Source organism: Larimichthys crocea, chromosome III (assembly GCF_000972845.2).
Source record: "Larimichthys crocea isolate SSNF chromosome III, L_crocea_2.0, whole genome shotgun sequence".
Classification (NCBI taxonomy): domain Eukaryota; kingdom Metazoa; phylum Chordata; class Actinopteri; family Sciaenidae; genus Larimichthys; species Larimichthys crocea.
The window spans coordinates 26486271-26507777 of NC_040013.1; the positions used below are offsets into that span (position 1 = coordinate 26486271).

At 40.5% G+C, this 21507-nt stretch overlaps 1 long non-coding RNA gene across 1 annotated transcript in view; it reads left to right on the top strand.

The window, feature by feature from the left end:
- LOC113745623 (uncharacterized) overlaps positions 1 to 21507 on the top strand; it is a 52937-nt gene that overhangs the window by 21155 nt on the left and 10275 nt on the right. Inside the window, exon 2 of the long non-coding RNA XR_003462261.1 lies at positions 11663 to 11739. This is a non-coding gene — a long non-coding RNA (uncharacterized LOC113745623). The remainder of the gene's footprint in view (positions 1 to 11662; positions 11740 to 21507) is intronic.

Below are 21507 nucleotides of genomic sequence, written 5' to 3' on the forward strand. Positions count from 1 at the left end.
ACTGGGAGGAACTGTACCGTGGAATGTGTCTTCGTATATGTGCGCAACTGTGTGTACCTAGAAATTCCATTGTGTTTAAGAAAGTTTGTGTGTGTGTGTGCGTGTTTTAAAACTCATGCGGGGGGAAGGGGTTAAAGGATTACAGCTGTCTCTTGGCTGTGGGAAGTAGCTGAGCAATGCTTCCCATTGGTCATTCCCATGAACCCTTGCTCTTTAAGGGGCACGGTGGGAGGCAACAGTGAGGACAGGGCAGTGTATCACCACTGTCTGGACCATACACGGCCAAACTGGCCCAACCTTGAGAAAAAAAACAAAAAAAAACTTGCATTTTTGACACACATAAATTACTGATGGCATTGATTGTAGCATGCATTTTTATGCTGACATAAACCACAACTTTCTAAAACAATATGCAAACATGTCAAGTCTTGAATATGCTGGTATTTTTATCCCACTCTTCTCTAACTATGGTTTATCCCTGGCCTGAACCCAAGACTGAACTCCAAGCCTCATCCATGCCACAACGCCAACCACTTAACAACAGGTTTTTCTGGATGTGAGGTCTGCCAGGCTCTCTCTGCAGAGGGCACGATTAGGACAAGAAGGGTGGGCATCACGCCTCAAACACCAGCCAGAAAAAAAGACCCACACGGTGATAAGGGTAAAGAATCCCAAGCACGTCATGGATTTTACAAGCTTGTCATGGTTTTACTCCCATCCCCTGCAGCACAGCACATTTACTGTGAAGGAAACGGCACAAATAATCATGTTGCCTTTGCCCTAACTGTATCAAAATGTTGTTTGGGGAGCTTCGAGAGACAGCTAAACTTCTCAGTCCCTCACTGTCACAGAGATAGAAAGGATGACTTCACACAGCTTTTCCTGAAGGAGAAATATGTTGGCTTCACGTTTCTCTTCCTGGCACTAGCTAGCTGGATGTCTCAGTTAAAGAGTATAGCCCGTGGAAAATGTTTCTGTAATTTATTTGATCACATTAAAATTGGGAACAGATTTGTTTGCTGTGACAATGTTTGTTGAGTTAGGGGCAGCCAGACTGTCTCCCACAGTGGCCTGTTGGATGTGTATGAAGCTACAGACAAGATGTCTGTAGGCCTATACAAACAGCATACTTTACCTTACCCAGTACTGTCAAGGAATCTGTTCGTATGAGCTTAGGAAAACATCACATACATGGAATGTTCCTACCTCACCATTAACTATTATACGTTTCAACCTAGAATCCAATTATCATTATTAGTGCTTTTTTTGATGCATCGAGCAATCATGACCACAAAATGTCCCATTTCTCCTGTAGCCTCGCAAAATATTCCACTGTTTTGAATATATGGGTAATGGGATGATCAAAGGGCTCTTTCACCGGTGAGCCAAAATATCCCCCTATCACCTCACAAGTGGCTGACTAGCACCAGCCGCAAATCTTCAAATGCATTTCTTGGTTCTGGACAGCTGATGGGTTGTCGAGAGTGTAGCCTAAATGCATTATTGCAACAGTATGATCCACCTACATTATAGTTAACTCTCTATGGAGCTTGATCCCCCCGTGCCAGGTAGGATGAATGGTAGTCTCTCATTTGGTGTGTTATTTCTTGGTATTTTTGAATTTACACCCAACCATACCACTTCAGAGACCCTTTGAAACCCATGACACATTGTCTGCTGTCCAAGGAACACAGGAGGCTCAAATGAGCAACGGCTAACGTTCTCACATTCCTACAAGGCTTTCACGTAAAGGTGATTTAACAACTTGTAGATCGCAATGACACACACAGTGTTGATTAAAAAGGGGATGGGTGGGGTGCTGTGGTAAACTTTGAAAAAAGAAAGTATATAACTGTCAGTGCAACGTCCCATGCTGTGAGTAATGAGATAGTATATTTATTTAGTTTTATTTAAAAAGTCACACACTCAAGACCAAGGGCCTCATTTCGCTAAACGAACTGATGTGTAAATTAGTTTATTTCAGAAAGAGGCCTTGGTGGCTTTCATTTAGTGATTTCAAAGGCATAGAGCAAGTTTCAGTATAATTAACCACACAGACATTCACCCTGTGCTCGGTCAAACGTTACAACAACGACAAAAAAAAACTTTGGGAGGACATTATTAATAACTCAATATGTGTTACAGGTATCAGATGGTCTCATTATTAAACCTAATTAAACATCTATTCCAGTGCAGTCAACAGTATCAAAGTATTCTGAACAATGCTTTCAGTTTTCTTCTTTGTTTTCTTTTTCACACTGATTTAATGTTTCACCATCAAACATCTTGGTGAGTAAACAAGCATGGTGAACCACAGTGGGGATTTTAACATTTAACTGAAAGACATTTTCTCTCATCATATGTGGGGAGATAGCCAAAACAACTTTGGAGGTGGGGAGGGTGGAGAGAAAGGTCTCTACACATGTAAATTGTTGGGTGGGCAGGAGGAAAGTCTTGAATAGATGTCTATTGAAGATCAGGGTCAGAGACCGTGGACCTCAATGTCACTGCCAGTCTCATGCAGACGCCAGAGGAATATTATGGCTCTGGCGGAAATTAATTGTGGGCACAGAGGGTTCCTCTTGTAGCGCAAGACAACACTGGTGTCAGAGAGGGAATAAGGGCTGCTGCCTCCGGGCACAGGCCCATGCCAAGTAAACATTAAGCACAACCCGCCAAAGGAATATTTTGTAAGATGTCTTTGAGGCCTCACCTAGAGGTTCTTTTGATTCTTATTCGAAAAGGAAAATAAAGACTTCTTGATAGTTTCAGAGTTGGAGTTGCAGAGACAAGAATTGGACCTGACAAGAAAAAACACTCATAAAAATGAATGAGGCCCTAAAAGGCTTTGAAATGAAGCCTCTTTACATCGAACTGTGGATTATGAAATGGAAAATCCAAAACAGAATTCTACAGTATTTCAGCGACTCACCAGTGAAGAAAGCCAGGGGGGAAAGGCATTACCTTTCTACAATTACACTTAACTGTCATCTTTGTTATCGAAATGTCGACCCACTGTTAAGATTGCAGGACATCCAAATTTCTGAAGCTTTTACCTTTTGCCGAGACATCAAACTCCTAAAAGCAAGAGTGTACATCTCAACTTGCTGATAAGGGGATAACAGGGGCTCTCTGAGAGTATAAAGCAAGGTCTCTGGGTGGTAAAGTGGCCTAAAGGCCTGTGTAGAGAAGCTACTTCACACTGACCACCACGGTAATGGCCTGCCAGAGCAGATATCATTATCATTATCTGTCATTAGTGATACAAGTGTCAGTCACTAAAAAAAGACCATATTTGGACATAGGCATTGGTCAGTATTTGCTGTGTGTGTGTATGTATGTATGTATATGTGTATATATATATATATATATATGGAAGTCAGATAGTCTTTGCATTCAAAGTACACTCACTATTAAATACTTAACATTAATAAAAAAAATCATAACTTTCTTAATATAGCACCTTTCGAAGGAGGGTTAGTAAAATAGCTGACAATTTCAAATATATGGTTCCTCCAGAACTGCAGAAAAAAGTGAAAATGTGGTGTTTCTATGCTTTCAGCTCTTGTCAGAATAAAATCTGATATTTTCAATTATCAAGAACAACACTGCTCAGGCTTTGCCATATGTGTATGTGATTGTTCTTGACGTATGATATCTGGGAATGTCACCTTTTGCTTCTCACCTTCAGTCAGGCCACTGGGAGAGAGCACAAAGAGGCACCAATCTGTCACCTTTTTTCCTGAAGCTGGGACTTGTTTGGCATCGTCTACACTGAATTTTTATTAATCATTCGATCTAATTGACATGAAGTGCTTGTAGGCTTTGATCATCCTTGGAATTTTATGGTATTACTGTTAATTCACTGGAAGAGGGAGCCAGACATATAAAGTAGGCTTTATATATCAATAAAGTCTTTCCACAATGTTGAAAAATAGTGCGTTCTAAAGGTGTCACAAATTGACTGATTGACTGATGAAATTTGACACAATTATTAAAAGTCTCGCAACTTGACTTTGACTGTCAACACCAGTGACGTGCTTTGAATTTGACTTTAGCCTTTTGAGAAATGTTGAAATCCCTTTGACCATTCCTAGGCCCAAAAATTACATTTTTTGCAGGGGATTTTATGGCTTTATTAGAGAGAAGACCGTGAAGAAATGACCAGAAATGAGAGAGAGAAAGAGAAATGGAGGGGAAGTTAATCGCAACAAAGGTCCCAGGCTGGATGAACTTGGTTAGAGGGCCATAAGTGCTGGGCAACCAGGGAACCTAAAAGATGAAGAATTCAAATTTTGTTTTCTTTTTTGTCCATGTAACAGTGTATGTGAGCATCAAAAAGTAAACATATTGAAGTTTTTCTTCTTGGGAGGATAGTTATGAAACTAACATACATACATACGTAGCTATATTTCTGAACAAATAAGGATATGGCATGTTAATGAATACATTAAACAATAAGTTATTAAAATTATAATATTTGATTTACTCTACACATTTGAAAAACATTGCTAACAATTTTAAGTCCCCATACTGACAATGAAACTTGTGCATTAAGTGCTTGCTGCTGCTCATCTTACCCCCACAATGAGTGTAATTTCACACATCCTCAGCATTACTGCTCCTCTGAGCCACACCTGCACTACTTACAGACCGGTGGTGCTGATTAAAAAAACAACTGACATCAGCAGTGGAAAAATGAACAAACGCCTCATGTCACACTTCTAACCCCGGGGTGAAAGAGTGCAAATGAAGGAGTGATCAGTTAGTTCACTATCCAATCATCTGTGTAATGTTACTTCCCTTGTCTGCACTCACCTGTGTCAGCAGCAAAGACTTTTTTTTTTTTCAAAATGTCAGGCAGTGATTATTCTAACAAACTCTTTCTCCTTTTCTTCTACACTGCCCCCCCCTCCCTTTCTTTCTGTTCCTCCATTACCCATTTTATGCCATGGCACCCTATGTGTCAGATCATACAGTGTAAGCCCCGCTGGTGCTTTTGACACCTAATAAAACATATCAGTTAAACCAATTACAATGAGCAAGGTGAAAAAGAAGCAGAGTTTCTTTTTAATTATCATTTCACCAATTTCTGGCTCAGATTTCTTGTTCAAGACTTCAAACTCTAACTTGCATACAGTGCAAGATGTCTGCAAAAGTGAGTTTAAGAAAATACCGAACGGCAAACAATTAATTATGCATCCACATGGTCACATTCCGACATATTCAGACGCTATGCAGTCATTCTTGAGATCAAGATTTGGGGTGGTAAATATGATTAATTAGGACAGAATGAAATAAAAAGGATGGAGGAGGATGTAATGCTGTTATAGTGCATTCATGCTTGTTTAAAATGACCCCAGAAACTTGTGTGTTGGATGCTGAACAGCATTGCATTGGCAAGCTACACTGTGCATATTCATAAAACTAATTACAAGCAAATGGGTGTTAACTTGGAGATAAGTGTTTAAATTATCCTGACCAGAATCCTCTAAGTTCCCAGAAAATGTTCCCTATAACATTTGGGTTTGCACAGCCTGTTTGCATTCTTCCCCATCATCAAATACTGTTAGTCAGTTGCCAACTCACTTTATCTCTTCACTTGAGTGTCCACAATATACAGACTTAAATGGAAAAACAGAACTTTGATATTCGGCGATACATTCAGTATTTCTGCATGGAAATTACAGTTTCAGGCAAATAAAACGATGAAAGATCATTGTTAATGTCAGAGAAATCTTAACCTTGACCTTCACACCCTTCCCTTCTGCTGTGCAAAATGAATACTGCAGCATCTCCCACATTAGCACTACTGTACAAGAAAATCATATCCAGAAACAAAACTAGAGCAAAAACATGAAGTGCAAATTTGAAAATGATTGCACCCTTCAGTGACCCCTCCACATCCCAAGTCCATCCCAGTTATTGTCATTACGAATAATTCACTAATAATGATGAAAATAGACGTACTGGTGATATGAGCAAAAAAACAAACAAGAGAAAAGCTCCATTATTTCCCTTTTATTCTTAGAGCCATGTGTTACTGTGACTGCTCTGTGAATTCTGCTCAGACAGCAGAACAGTCAGCGGTAGATGTGGCGTATAGGTTTCATGTAAATGTTTTTTATTGATTGAGAAATTGCAAACAATACAACACTTCAGCAATGCTAGTGGACAAAACCTGTTTCCTTGGTTACCATCTGGCTCAATGTAGCTGCCTTTCATGCTGCCGTGGACGTACATAGGTGGCGTTTGCATCTGAACTTTTTACCCAAAAACCTTCCAAACACTTAACCCGAGCTGATAACTTTGCTGTCAGTGCAACAACAGTTGCAAGACATTCACCGCACTGAGTGCACGATTTTGAATTCAGTCCACAAATCTCTATGTTAAATGTCCCTCTGGATTCTACTGATGTACAGTAATGAGTCACCTCATCATCACCTCATTGTTTGAAAGTATAGAGTGGCTTCAGTTAATTAATTAATTACTCAATTGGTAATAATTAGTGAAATTATTTCATTAGTGCAGTACTGATACCCTGAATGTTGTTACAGTGGGCCCTTGGGAGTTTTTAAACTAAACAGTGTTGCCGTTTTCTGCATTGAAAGAGAGGATGAATTAACAACATTGTTAAGAGGACAGCGGGAACTATAGGCAAGCTAAGCAAATTCAGAAGAGTATTAGATTCTTGCATTCATAATAGAAAAGCTATAAACAAGCATCCTTGTTCAAATTACAATTTAGTTTGACGTGCAGAGATACCTGATTGTTTCATTGCTTGGCTATTGTAGCATCATATCCAATGAGCCCAGATGAAACAGGCTGATCGGGGGGCTCAGAAAACAGCTGAACGTGAAGCACAACACATAAGTTGGAAGGGAGAAAGCCATAGCAGATCTAATGACCCTCCGAGAGCCACAGGACGTTCACCTATAACGCTATGCCTTCATCTGCTTGATTCCAAATTACCAGCTGCCATGCCCTCAATACAGAAAAACATTAATCTAAATGCACAACATTATGAAAACAGGACAAACAGGATGAGACGACACCATGCCTCAAAACAGCATATGTGTATGTTCAAGAGAAAAGGCCTGTGCAGGAAATAAGATGATGGCATGATAGAGCCACTGAATACATGTACTGTAGGGAGGAGGGATAGATGAGCCTCAACAAAATGTTTATTATATTAACAAAGGCCACAGCCATTTTAGCCCAAAAAGTTTGTATTTCCATCCAAATGCACTTGAGTCCAAATAAATCTGGGAAAGGAAATGCAAATTCTTGTTTCAATCCATAACCGTTATGCAATTATTAACAGTTGGTTCATCAAGACAAGCAGGAGCCAATTTCCAGTTCAACTGGTGAGAATAAATGCAAAAATCATTAAAATCTGATATTTCATCTATCAATGTGAGGAGGAATGGATGCACTATAGAGCAATGGAAGCGATCAGGAGACTGTTGAAGTGGAAACAGCTGATCGGCCCTTTGAGTTAAATGTTACTATGCTATGGAAAAAGTGCTTCCAACAAGTGGGAAAACTTTTTTTTTTGTGAAATTTTGAAATGTTTATTTATTTAGTTATTTATTTATTTTCCATCTCCATCAACCCTTTCTAATGCAGCAGTATTAAGTGTAGCATATAGATGTTGCACAAAGCTTGCTTTATGTCCAGTCCTGTTTTTGTGTGACTCTGATGCATCTCGTTAATGCAGATGTGCATGCAAGTTAATATTTGTTTAAGAAAGAAATTAAAAACTCAGAAACATGATAGTCTTGATGAATATCTTTGACGTTATGATGGCGGCTCAGAGTGTGTTTTCTACAAAGTAAGTGGTAAAATGGTCGCTGACTCAGGTTTGCACCCGCTTTCTCCCTCGGCTGTGTTCTGCTCTAGTGAGCAACAGTCACCCAAGTGATTCTGACTCGGCTTGACCTAGGACAATATTCTCTCACCGGGTCCGGTTCCACCTCACTGGGTGCATATCGCCACTTATGCACTTAGCAGCGTGCTCTCTCTTTTCCCCTCTTCATCCTCTCCTTCTCTCTGTCGATCTTGCAGTTGTCTCAGAAATTTCTTTTTGCACACTCCTCCCATCACTCACCCTTTCTTTGCTTTCTCTTTTTTTACTGTCTGTTACTCCAACCATCTCTGTCGATTTGTGCTCATGAATTCTTTACCCGACTCCCGTGTCATAATTTAATAATCAGAAGTAAGAAGCAGAACGACGCTGTGCTGCTCAGCCTTCTTCTCGAGATTTGCACAGTCACGTCCAATCAGATTAATAGAGGTATTTGAACATCACTAAAAGGAGATTTGTATGACTTCAAATCTGAAATGTGATATATGACTGTCTGTCAAGAGCAATAAACAGTGAGGAAAGTGAGAAACGAAGAGCGTTAATACAGTATGTCTGACAGTTGATGTAAAACAAAGCTTGTGCTAACACAGCAGCACACACTGAGACACACATTAACAGACCACCTTGACCTGATAAAGACACATCAACTGTTCTAACCCTCGCGGCTCAGGCAAGGACCACAGTGGCAAAGTCATTGTTGTATCTCCGGCTAATGGCGCTAATATTTGTGTGGGCCATAAATAATGCTAACAAATAACCACATAAAAAGAATTAATGAAAAGCAAACAGAAGTGGAGCAGAGAGATGCATGGTTATACAGAGTAACGACAAATTACCCTGGGGGGAGGGTGGTGGGATGAGGGGCTTCGGTACAGTCATTACTCTGTACAGCGAGTACGGTCTGGCTAACACCTGTGTTTCCCTCCAATCTGCCTCACCCTAATTAGCCCACACACACCCTGGGGATCCTCTGACACACAAGACCTGGACTGGGGGTAGGGAGGGGAGGGTTAGACTGGGAGAAAGTGGGGAGGGCATACAAAAGTTAAGGTAGAGAGAAAAAATATAAAGCGTGGGCAGAGAGAGGATGGAACCTTGCACTCTTCTGCTGATGTCTGATTAAATAATATCATTATGAGTCATTGTCAGAGAGGAAGAGAAAGGGGGAGAGCGAGACACCGGCGCAGGCAGAAGTTAACTGACATCTGCTGACAGCGTTGAGAACTGGAGGTTGTGAGGTGGAGGAGTCACGCTCCCTTCTCAGTTTCATTTTCACCCACCCCATGGTTCGGAAGTGTGGAATGAAATGTTTGTTAATTTCCGATGTCACTTTTATTCTTGTTAAGAACACCTGGAACCCCTGCCCACCTTCCCGCTCCCAGTGATAACACAATTCCTCTGTGTCGTTCTTGACAACCGCAGCCTGACAGTCCATCTCTTCATCTCGAAGACAATGTCTAGGTGATAACCTTATGCTGCGACACATCTAATAACTTTGAACTTCAGTGATTATCACTGTTTTTTTTTTTTTTCCTCCGCTGTCATCCACTGTCTTAACAGTGCATGATTGATTGACTTATATATTTATTTGTATTTATTTCCTTGGACAAAATTATTTGAATGCAAATCTACCACATTGTGGACATTGTTTTTTTCCACCCTCCCTCTTATTCTTCTTCTTTCTCATATTTATCCTCTTCTCGACAGTGTTTTTTTTTTATTGGTAGGGACCCAATAAATGAAAGAAAATAATCAATGCGATCAGGTTACAGCTCACCAATGTATTGATCCACCCTGAAGCACATAGGATGGAAGAGAGAGAGAGAGTCAGGATGGCCTCATTGAACTCTGGTTACAATACACGAGTTATATCATGGTGGATTTTTGCAACAGTAAAAAAAACATTTGTAGACCGACAACAAAAAGTCGCATGAGTTTGAAAAGAAATGTTTTAAAAAAAAGTTTGGACAAGCTAGTTAATTGCTAGTTAATTATAGTAACTCGTTCCCCCTCCCTCCGGAGTTTCCAAGTGGAATTATTGTTTGTGCTGCTATCACAAAGACTGGATCGCCATCCTAGCTCTGTGAAGAAATGATCAACACGACTTTGGAAATACGAAAGAAGGACAGAGCATGTTTTCTAAAGAGGTAAATTGAAATCAAATTTTAGATTGAAAAAAGTTATTCTAGTGACGAGCACTGCTTAGTGATAACATTGTTAGAGTAAGGTTAGTGCTCGGCACAAACAAGTAACTATCAGCCAGGGTTGTCACGAGTAACGTGAAGGTTGGGAGAAGAAATTAGGAGAAACTGTTCATTCGTTAAATCTATATATAAGTCTCATAAACCGAGCCTTCATTTTCCTGGGAAATCTCGTGCCTGGTGGCAGACAGAATTGAGGCTTATAGGGAACCAGTCTAAATTTGGATGGTGTCATTTTCTATTGCCATTGTACTGTGCAATCAACATTCACTTCGTAATAAGTTAAAGCAAAAAAAGAGTTGCTTATTTCTGCTTTAATTATACGTATCTCTGCTATATGGTTTACTAAAAATTACCGTTTTTTGTGTTGCCTTTGTTGCTGTGAAGCACAGCAGAATGAAACAGTGTAGTTCCTCATATGCTCCGGTTCCAGTTTTAAGGATGGATCACTGTACAGAAGTATTCTACAGTTTCATGTGCCTCCTTTCTCTTTCTGTCACACTCACTTTGCCACTTACCACACTGACGCCTGCATAGCATGGCACAGAAAGACAAATACGCACGTACACACAAGCAGCACACCAGACTGTGTGTGTCTGTGCAGGCAGACATACACACACACGCACACACACACACGCACACAGACACACACAGACATTCATTCAAATGAATTGAAGTTGACACTCAAACATTTTGTCGATGTATTACTGATCTCTGCCAGGAAACTCTGCCACTCTGTATGTGTGTGTATGTGTGTGTGTGTGTGTGTGTGTGTGTGTGTATGTGTGTGTATGTGTGTGTATGTGTGTGTGTGTGCGCTCACTTAGTGAGATGGGAGAGCACCAATCCCCCACATGCTGACTCCAAAGACAAGCATGGATCATATTACCCTGTGCCTCAGGACCACACACACACACACACACACACACACACACACACACTGTACATTTTATCTCTTGCTCTCTATATATTTATACATCTTCATTAACTTAAACTGGCCATATCCACATCCTGTTTTGTAAAACAATGTTAGTTTTCACTGAACCATGTAAAGGATTTTCAACAGAACCAAGTTATATTCCATTAAATTACGTTGGATATAATTGCAAAGGAAGCAGCTGTAATTCAATATCTTTTGTGTTCCATAAATCATACGTAAGTTTGATGTCTATAAATAAATCTCCACGTCCTCATGAGCTCTCAATATGGGTGGTTTGTGGTGAAGAAAATTACTCTCTTTCAAAACATACAAGGTGTTAGATCAAGTGAAAGTGCGTTGATGCAGAATAGTGCGAGCAAAGAAAGTAGAAATTGTGGTTTTCCTGGGCCTCCCCTTCGCTGAAGGAAACTACACCATAGTGGATTTTACACAGACTGTGTTTGGATTGCCTGGAGTATTGCAGACGTCAACAGAAACCAACTTGTGCGGCAATGTTTTCATGCTAAATATCCCTGCATTGGTTTGATATTAGTGAAAATTTCCCACTTCCTCCTAAAATCTTTCTATTTTAACAAAGAACATCTCACTTCCGCCTTTCTTTTCCTCTCCTCTCCTCTCCTCTCCTCTCCTCTCCTCTCCTCAACGCTGAGACAGATCTGAGACTCCTCTGGCGGTGACAGAAGTAGGCTGCGCACGCCACAGCGCCGGCCCAATCAGTGACGATCTGCATGGTAATGTGTGGCAGGGGCGGGATAATGAAGTTCCCAGCTTGCCGACTGGAAGGCTATCCTCCGGTGTGCTGAGTGATTTATCTCCTCTGTCAAGAGCCAGGACAGCCAGGACTTGTCCTTCCCCATGGTCCCCGGGAACAGGAGTCGAGCGGAGCCAGATAAGAGATGGAGAGAGCAGAGGGGCCCGGTTTGCTTGCAAAACATGAAACGGCGTACATATATTATATCACAGCAAACAACACAGATATACGAAAGTGATTTTGTTAATCAGTAGCCCTGTAACGATTAATATTTGAAAATACATAATTGCTCATTGCTCATTTGGGGGGGTAGTGCAGTTGTTATGGTGTAATAACCTATGACACTCCCCATGTTGTTTCACTCATTTGTCCCCTACACTGTAGGCCTATCCATCACACTCATCCTGCCCAAAGCGACATGACAAAATGCAAAATAACTCCCATTCATGATTTACAACTCTTTTGTGATGGAGCCACAAACAAAGCCTAACAGTGTTGTTGTCTGTTATGAGGAATGCAGGCCAAAAAAAAAAAAACAAGGAATGGGGAAAAAAACAAAAACGTGACATGGTTCAAAGTCCCAAGATGCTTGTTTGAGGACTTACAGTATATTTTTCTTGCTACAGCTGTAGGTGTGATCCATGAAAATAAAAGAGAGGAAGTGACATGTTGACTCTGTTGGCTCGTCAGCTGACGTCTTATTAATGCTTCATGAGATTAGTCCAAACAACTTTCATGCTGATAGTACCAAGCATTGAGTATTTCTTTTGGAGCATGAAATATCCATACAACGCGCTCATTTTCACGACGTCTCAGTTTATGTATTTATAATTAGTTATAAGTTATCCCCGTCATACATTTCGGTGCCAAACTTGACTTCGCAATAGTGAAGCGAAAGAGTACCACCGGTGCTCAGGAGCATTTTTTTGCTGCCGCTATTGTGTTCTGCTGCCAAAATGTTGGATGACAGATTGGTGAAACGACCCACAAAAAGTTTTCAGCAACATCAGCTCTTTCAATATCCGGTTAAGTTCATCACTTTCAACACAGCGAAAGTGATGATGTTTGATTGAGTTGATTTATTCATCCTACAGGCGATGGGCTAATGCTGTAGGCAGACTGCTGTGCCATTAGTTACTAGTGCTCTCTGTTTCACTCTATGAACTCTAAACCCAATTACCTGTATCCTACTGATGTCAAATGTAGCCCATGTATCGCAGCCGTTGTCAACTACCACAGTTAATTTGCTCTCTTACAATCAGCTGCAATGGGTAGTCCCTGCATCTCACTTTGTCTCTCCAGGTATGACCTACCCAACTTGGATTTGTTTTACATTTTTTACACCATCATCTCTTTTTTTCCCCCCCTCATTTTCTACATGCTCTTCTTGGCACTCAACACCGTTCCTTGTCTCCCAGGCCTACAGACTGGTCACTTTAAATCTCTGTCAGACTTGACCTTGGACAAAGAGTGAAATTAGTCCACTGAAGTACATAATGAGTTCATTTAGGTAATTAAGCGTTCAGGTGGAATGAAAAAATGCTCACTGAATATGCCTGAGGAGTTTTTCATGTTGGTGAGACAAAATGATCAAGATACATAATGAATCTAATTGGATTTTTATCCTTCAAATAAGACTACTTCTATATATGGTATCTAAGTTTAGGGACATCTCTTGCACAAAACTTAATCCAGTAAAACAAACCGCTGAAAATTACAAAAATGAATTTGCCAAAAAAAACATCTCATGCTTTATAACTTTCAATTATGATTTTAAAACAAGATCTGGATATGATGTAAGTATATGTAATATGAGAATATGTCAAGTTACCATCTTGCACTGGTGACATCATTTGGAGCCAGAATCTGGGAGCCGCGGTCCCATCCTCCTGTTCACTACTAATTAAAAGTAATTGAAAGTAATTAGTTACTGCTAGCTGCCAGTCACCTGCTTTTTTACTCACAGCTGATGTTACATTGCTTGTTATCCTAGCCAGCTAGCTAATTATATTAACTTACTGACTGACAATCCGCCAAGATCCCTCAGGACAGTTGGTGCAGTTTACTGCAGAAAAGCTGAAGTTAGTCATACATCTCCTGTTCACATTCACACTCCTGAAAGAAATCCACATGTGCCTCCGTGACTTCCACTCCAAGCAGCTGTCAATCATCACACCTCTTTTTTTTTCTATAACATCAAATGAATTAAAGACAAACTTATCAGAAAACATTTGAACATGCATCAATGTATGCACTTTAGTTTGGCCTATGTCCCATCCACTAACATGGAGGAGGCTAGGTTAATATGATCTCTACTGCAGCCAGTCACCAGGGGGCGATCGAGATGATTTGGCTTTTACTTTTGGGGAGCTGTCATATCGGATGTTTTCATATACAATCTATGGATGTGAGCAATAAAAAGCTAAAAAGTCTGTCCAAATCTATATCAAAGAAATTCTGTTTCTACTCTACAAATCTTTTGTCAAAACAGAATTGCTGCGTAGATTTCTGGCAACAAAAGCACTTTCGTTGTGATCAGGCGAAAAGCATGTTTTAATTAATTGTTAATAAAGTAAAGCTGCCGTGCTTCAGGTCACTGTTGGCTTTATCAATATTTAACCAAGACCACGACCTTTCTTTAACCTTAACCTAGTGCTGTGAGTGTCTAAACATAACCATATAAAAATTTCATCATGCTATAGTGGCTTTTTATTGCAAGGGCAGATATCGCAGGGAGAATAAATGAAATCCCCTAGTGAACATTTCTTAGTATTGACACTTTGCTACTTGGCAGATATGTCTTCTCACTATGTTGATAATAAATGCAAATGAAAAACATTGTGTAGAAATAACATATGTTGTGGTGTGGCGCATCAAGATGGAGACCAAGCTGCACACTCAAGTCATGCTGAAGTTTGTGAACAAACGTGTTTATTTCTTTTCAAATAGTCGATCCAGTAATCTTTTAAACGGAACTTCTTAATTGAACTTTTAGACCTTGTTCTGTCATGTCAGCACATTGGTAGTGCAAGTATTCATTTCAACAATAACTGACTCAACACTTAAACAGTTGCCCTGGGTTTATCCTCACATGAAAGCATCTTTTCGACAAGAAGAGTGACACATGAATTGTGGACCTTGAAGCACTGCTAATGCTAAATGAATAGGAGTAGGAGCGCCTGTGACAGGTTTTGTGTTAAATTATCTAAAATTAACCACTGTGTTTTATGTAAAATACGAATGTCTTTGCCCAACATTAGAAACATTATCACACACATAATATTCTGGAATTAATCTTTAATTACACTAACAATGTGCCAGTGTTTTTTTTTTTTTCCTCTCACCTCTCCTCTTATGTTTAATTAAAACAAATGAACAAAGCCAGGGGTTCTCATAACCTGATTTGGCAAAGATCAACCTCATTTGGAATGAATTAAAATATAATGCAGTGGAATTCATTATCTTATTTCCATTGTGTATTCTAGATATGGTAATTGTGAAATACAAGGAGCAGAAAAGGAATTTATCATTCTTAAAAAGAAAAGGGGAAAAAAATGGTTGGATTGACGGAATATTCTCGATAATCGAACGCGTAGCAAAATGTGTGAAGACGGCATCCTCTAAAGCTTTTGAAACTGTAAAATACTCAGTTTAAGAAGGAATTGCCACTTTCATTTGTCACAGCTCTAATTTGCTACAACTGGGTGAATTTCAACCTTTCAATTACTTAATTATTTCAAAAGTGATTTAGTCTTGAGACTCCAGACAATGGTGAGAGAACAATCTTCTACTTAAAGTTGTTAGTAGAATAAAGATTGCTCTTGTGTTGTTAATAGTGGATAAGTACTGCTCCTGCTATTATTACTACTAGTAACTTAACTAAATGACCAGATTTGTGTGAGTGGTACTGAAGATTTATGTCCAGTGCTATCTTTCAGTGTCAGTGCAGGAAGTAGTGTACCTCATACACAGATTTATGGACCTTGATTTATATGCCTCTACAATGGGTACGGTTATGTAGTAAAATAGTTTTCTTTTTCTCTGTATGTCGTTCAAGCAGTGTACAAGCTCTGTGCAATGTTCCTATGATATCTCTGTACAACATATGTACTGCAAATACTGTACAACTTGAAATACCACGTTTTAGCATGTAGACAATGATGTTATGTAAAGATGTGACAGTTTTGTAGCCACAAATCCAATACTCCAAATTACACAAGTTTTTCCCATTACTGTCATTTCTGCAAACATTGTCAATAATGGCTGGTGCAGGGGCGGTCGGTAGCGTAGTGGTTAACGCGGCCGCCCCGTGTGTAGAGGCTACAGTCCTCGCTGCAGCCGGCCCCGGTTCGAGTCTTGCATCGGACGGCCTTTGCTGCGTGTCATTCCCCCTCTCTCTGCCCCCTTCCTGTCTATCTTCAGCTGTCGTAAAAGGCCAAAAAAATATAATAAAATAAATAAAATAATAATAATGGCTGGTGCAGCTCCAAGATAATCACTTCACTTCACTCCAAACAACAAACTACATACAAGTACATTTCCACGTATAGATATCTCTGTTTTTTGGTTTTGGTTTTGTAATGGCAAACCTGCAAATGATTCACAAAAAAGCTTCACTCTAACTTTATATCCGATTTGTGTTTTCTTTGCAATATTTAAAGTAGTGTAGCTCTTGTAGATGTTAGCACAGTGGGACCCATTGTCCCCGAAAGAAAATCCTGGACAGGACACGACTGTTTCTATGTTATTTGTATCCTACAACTCTTATAACTAAGGGGTCCTTTCAGGGCCACCAAACAAACAAACAACACTACAGGAACACGGGCAATGCCACCAGAATGTAGAGGTGCATGAAAAAGGCAGATACGCAGCCCACTGCAGACTTTTTAAATATATTTTCAGCCTTGCAGAGTACTTCAGAATACTACATTACACTATTTATCCATGCAGTTTATATATTTGATTCAGAGTTTATCCAATAATTGCATTAAAACCAAGAGTTTTAAATACGGTGTGGTTGTAGAAACCGAATTGTAGAAATGATAGTGGTCCAGTGTAAAGAAACAGTTGCTTTTGTGTTGTTTAGTTTAGTTTGGTAAATGTTACCCTGGCCTCAAGTTTATGTCCGCTCTGAACCCCCAACACCTTCTATTCTCTACTGCAATCAGCAAGCAAAACAAATGCATTCAATAGAAGATAACAAGCCGACACCAACAGAAACCACACCTGTAAATTAGCAAACAATGGCAAGTACTAAAATAAGATAAACCACTGCTGTATTTTTAGCAAAGGAATTGTAGTTCACACAGGTAGGGTATAATGATGTAGATGGGGAGTTCATAAGGGCTCCTTTCGGTGTCAGCTAGCTCGTGTTACCAATCTGGCTAATTACAAAATGTCAGTTCAAGAGGAGTCAGGTGTGAGTCATGACTTTTGGGGTGGCGATGCATTATGGGCAAAGAAGGCCAAGTCTTCAAATAACATCTTGGTCTCACCGGTTTATGGACCCGATGTATCACATTAGTATACTGTGTTCTGCTGATATAGTGCTTCACAAAAGTAAACATACTATGCAAGGAACCTTTAATCTTGCACATGTCAGTGTATTGCATTGGTAAATGCAATATTGTTAAAGGATAATTATAGTATTAAAGTGCAGCGCTTTGCCACTTCTTACACTGAATTAACAACCAAATCCTTGGACGTCATGGCAAACATCCCCCATGTCCCTCACCTCTTTATTCATTTTTTTTATTTATCAGGCTTCAGTGATAGGGCACAAAGAGAATGGAAAATGTTTTCCTTTTTGTGAGTCAAATGGATCTGGTGTAACCCTCTTGTTCACTGTAGCTCATTATTAGGAAGCGTTAACAAGTCCGTGTTCAGGCAGAGGGAGAATAAGTACACAGTAATTGACTCCTGGCCTCTTTCATCGCATTAGAGGCCCAATAAAATGGGCTCTGCTTTCACAGGCGTGCAAGATGACTGAGGGAACATGGTTGTCTCATTTGTCATCAGAAACGCCTGAAATAAGCATAAGGCCTCAGCAGATGAACCATGAACCTGAACTTGCATTTCATAATAGACTCACTGTGTGTCTCTCTCTGTGCATCTTTATCTCCTCACTCGATCATCTGCCCCTCCGGATGAAATAGCATTCGTGTGACAGTGTTTCACAGCATAAAACAGCATTTTAACATTCAGTTGCACACACACATATATATATGCACACACAAACCGTGTGTGTGTGTGTCGGTGCAGAGCACAGCCGCGGTCTGGTAGCAGCTGAGGCTGGCGTGTGTCTGAGCAGGCTCCTTAGAAGCAGGCGAGGGTGAGGGTGACAGCGTCAGCTTGGCTCTCCTAATGAATGTCTCACTTCCCCCGGCACACTCCCTTCACTCTCCCCTCGCAGGCACCTAGCACCCCTCCGCCTACGGGCCCCACATCTCACCGGTCGACAGCTAGTGCCATCATTGGTATGACCTCATGGCCTCCCAACCTCGCCTGCGGAGCCAGTGTCACTTTGGTTTTGGCAAAGGATGGGGTTCTGGGGGTGGTGTCAGGGCACTGTGAAGGGTAAACAGATTAATAGAAGCTAATGAGAGACAGAAGAGCGGTACAGTCAATACAGACAAATTAGTGTTTGTCTTTACTGTTTCAGTGCTGTAATACATTACAAGAAGACAGCATGCCAATGTACACAGTGTTTATTGCCAGGGTGTTGCTTTTTATTAGTCCATTTTAATTAGGTAAAATCACACATAATCTAATATTTCTGAGTGCTCTTCTATTAGTTTGTTAGAAGTTAGAAGTCACAAGTCAGGTGGATGATGTCTCCGAGATGACAAGAAGAAGCAGACAGTGAATTAAAGATGAACTCAGGAGGCTGACATTCATGTCAATGATGCTTAACGCATAAAACAACAGGATGAAAAGCTCAGAGTATGATAACACTGCATGACTCACACACGTGACGTGTGGCATTCACCTCTTTGTTGCCATTGCTTCCCTCAAAGATGTTTGAGCTCGAACATGGTGAGATGCTCCTTCCACCCAATGCATGCTGGGATAATGCTCTAGTCTTATCCTGAACCAGATAAGTGAAAGTAGAAAATACATGTACAAATCTGATATCTGTTTTTTGTCTTAATTCATATGTTAAACAGTTTTAAGTGTGAGGTAATGGAGTAATTCATTATGAAATACTTGTAAACATAAATAGTACATTAGTGTTGTTGTAAAGAGAGATGCAGGATCACAAAAACATCACGCTGGCCAGGAGGTGTGCTGAAAAACAGGTTGACTTTTATTCTCGTATTTAATAAAGGGGTGCTGCTTTTCTCATAGCATTCCAAAAAAATAAAAAATACTAACTAACCACCCCAAAAACCATTCTCAACATATATATATATATACTCTGATAGGCTAATCTGAACTGGAGAGAAGGCCTATCAGAGTAGATCTGTGAAAGGGACAACAGAAACATAATTTCTTTGATTTGTTTGTCCCAACAAATACATATTAAATTCTGCAATGTAAACAAAAAAAATACAGTAGTTAACGAAATGTACAACATGAACAATTTCACTTAATTAACTGAAATATTTCCGCCCATTCCATCTTCCAATCAAAACAAAACCCACCTCCTTTTAGCCTCCATGAAAGCCTCCCTCTAGAAGCACAGAGGATTGGAAACGGGTGACAAACCATTGTTTAATGGTAAACGATTAAAATGTATATAGGAAACAGTAATTAAGTAAGTGTACTAAAACTTAGGCAACAAATTAATGTATTTACATTAATTACATTAGGCACAGCATCAAACTTTTTACTTTTTCTTTCTTCACTAGTTTCAAAATAACAAATACATGAGAAGTGAAACTTCAGTCTACCCTACTTAATACATATGGACACTCAGGAAAAAAACCCAGTCATTTACATACAGCTTAAGAATAGCATTTAGTTTCATTCATGGCTTAATGAGGTGTAGAGGAAGTCACCCTGAACATGTTGGTCTTTTTTTTTTTTGTCCAGTAACAAAGTGGAAACACTATCTGTGTTATTGGTCACTCAGGCACTAATAATGTAATGACTGTGATCACTGGATGAGCTTTGATTGTCCCTCTCTCTACTTGTTTCTGTTTCCTTCCCACACACACACACACACACCCATAAAGAGACATTCACACACAAACTTAGCGGACCACATGAGCTCACATATACAGTATGGACCCGAAGCAAACCAGTGGAACATTTGTTTCAGCTGATTACAGAGATGTCCACCACATAATTTCTTAATCCTCCAGCTTAGGTCCACTGTTTTTCCTCTTTGTTGCATATCTCTCTACCTTTCCCTTTTCTTTTGATTGCGGGTTTTCACTGTGGTTATCCAATGTGAATATCTCCCCTCTCCCCTACTTGAGCAAGGTGACAATTACAGGGTTTCCAAGCTGAGAAGAGATGCTCATCAACATCTATAATCTGTGGGGACCCCTGTCACACACACACACACACATGACCATCCAGCTTGTATGCCATCCACATACAAAGCCAGCTACAGCATGCACGAACACACAAACACACACTTAACCACCCCCACATGTCCCCTGCTGTTCCTCACTCACGAGAGCAGAGCAAGCAAATCCAGAGGCATGACAGACAGACAGACTCACAGACGTATCATTATCCGAGCCTCTCCATCAGGGTGGGTTGTCTGACGATAGCAGGGCTGAGGACCACAGCTTTCAGTCCCATGATGCTCTCTGCATACTAACAAATGCCCAGACAGCCACACATTCTGTAAACCCCATCTGTGCCTTTCATCTCACCCTTTACTACCTGTAATATTGGTCTGTAATGTGCCTAGTTTATCATTTAGTCCAAAGTTAGGATGTTTTTGTAGAAGAGGGCAAGAAATAACAGAGGTATGCTATTTTTTTTTCAAGGATAGGTTTGCTGCTCTGGTAAATTTAATAACGTAATCAATCTGAAGAAGTCATCTCTTTGCATTTATAATGAAGCGGACAGGTGAGGGGGAGAAAAAAAAAAAAACTCAAGCCACATTAGAGAAGTGAAATAAGAGCCTGTATGTTAGTTTTACCCCCAATCTCTCTGAACTCCTGTCCAGATTTCAACAAAGCCAAATCACTTTGCTACTCCCTGTCTCCCCTGTCCCCTTTCCTCTCCTCCTATCCTGGCGTAGACCCTGTCTGGACCTAAACAGGAAGGGTGTGGCGCTGAGGTGGCACACCAGGGTCGCGACCTGGCCTCCCTCCCGTCATTAGAGCCTCCAGCTGGGCCAGGACTTCCGTTGATGTGGTCCACCGAGGAGGGGAGGCAGGGGAGGGACATCCCCTTAATTGTACCCTAGGTCATAGCGAAAGGAATGTCTGAGGTCTGAGGCCTTGTTACATACACACACATACGCACACACAAATCCAGAAACGCTCATATACACGCTCTCTCTCTTGCTCCTTCTCCTCTGTCTCTCGTTCTTCTGTGTTCTCCACCTCCCATACACCCACCCCTGCGGAGAAGGCCACTAATTGGCACATTGGCTGCCAGTGTGGGTGTGGAGGGAATGTCAGAGCGCCACGCCATAGCAAGGAACCCACAGACATCTCCAGAGCAATATGGGGACCCTGGGGAGAAAGAGAGAAGATGAAGAGCACCCTACTTCACAGCTTCCTTTGACCACTACATAATAATAAAAAGTAGGTAAAGAAATAAGATGCAGCGCAGTAGGTCA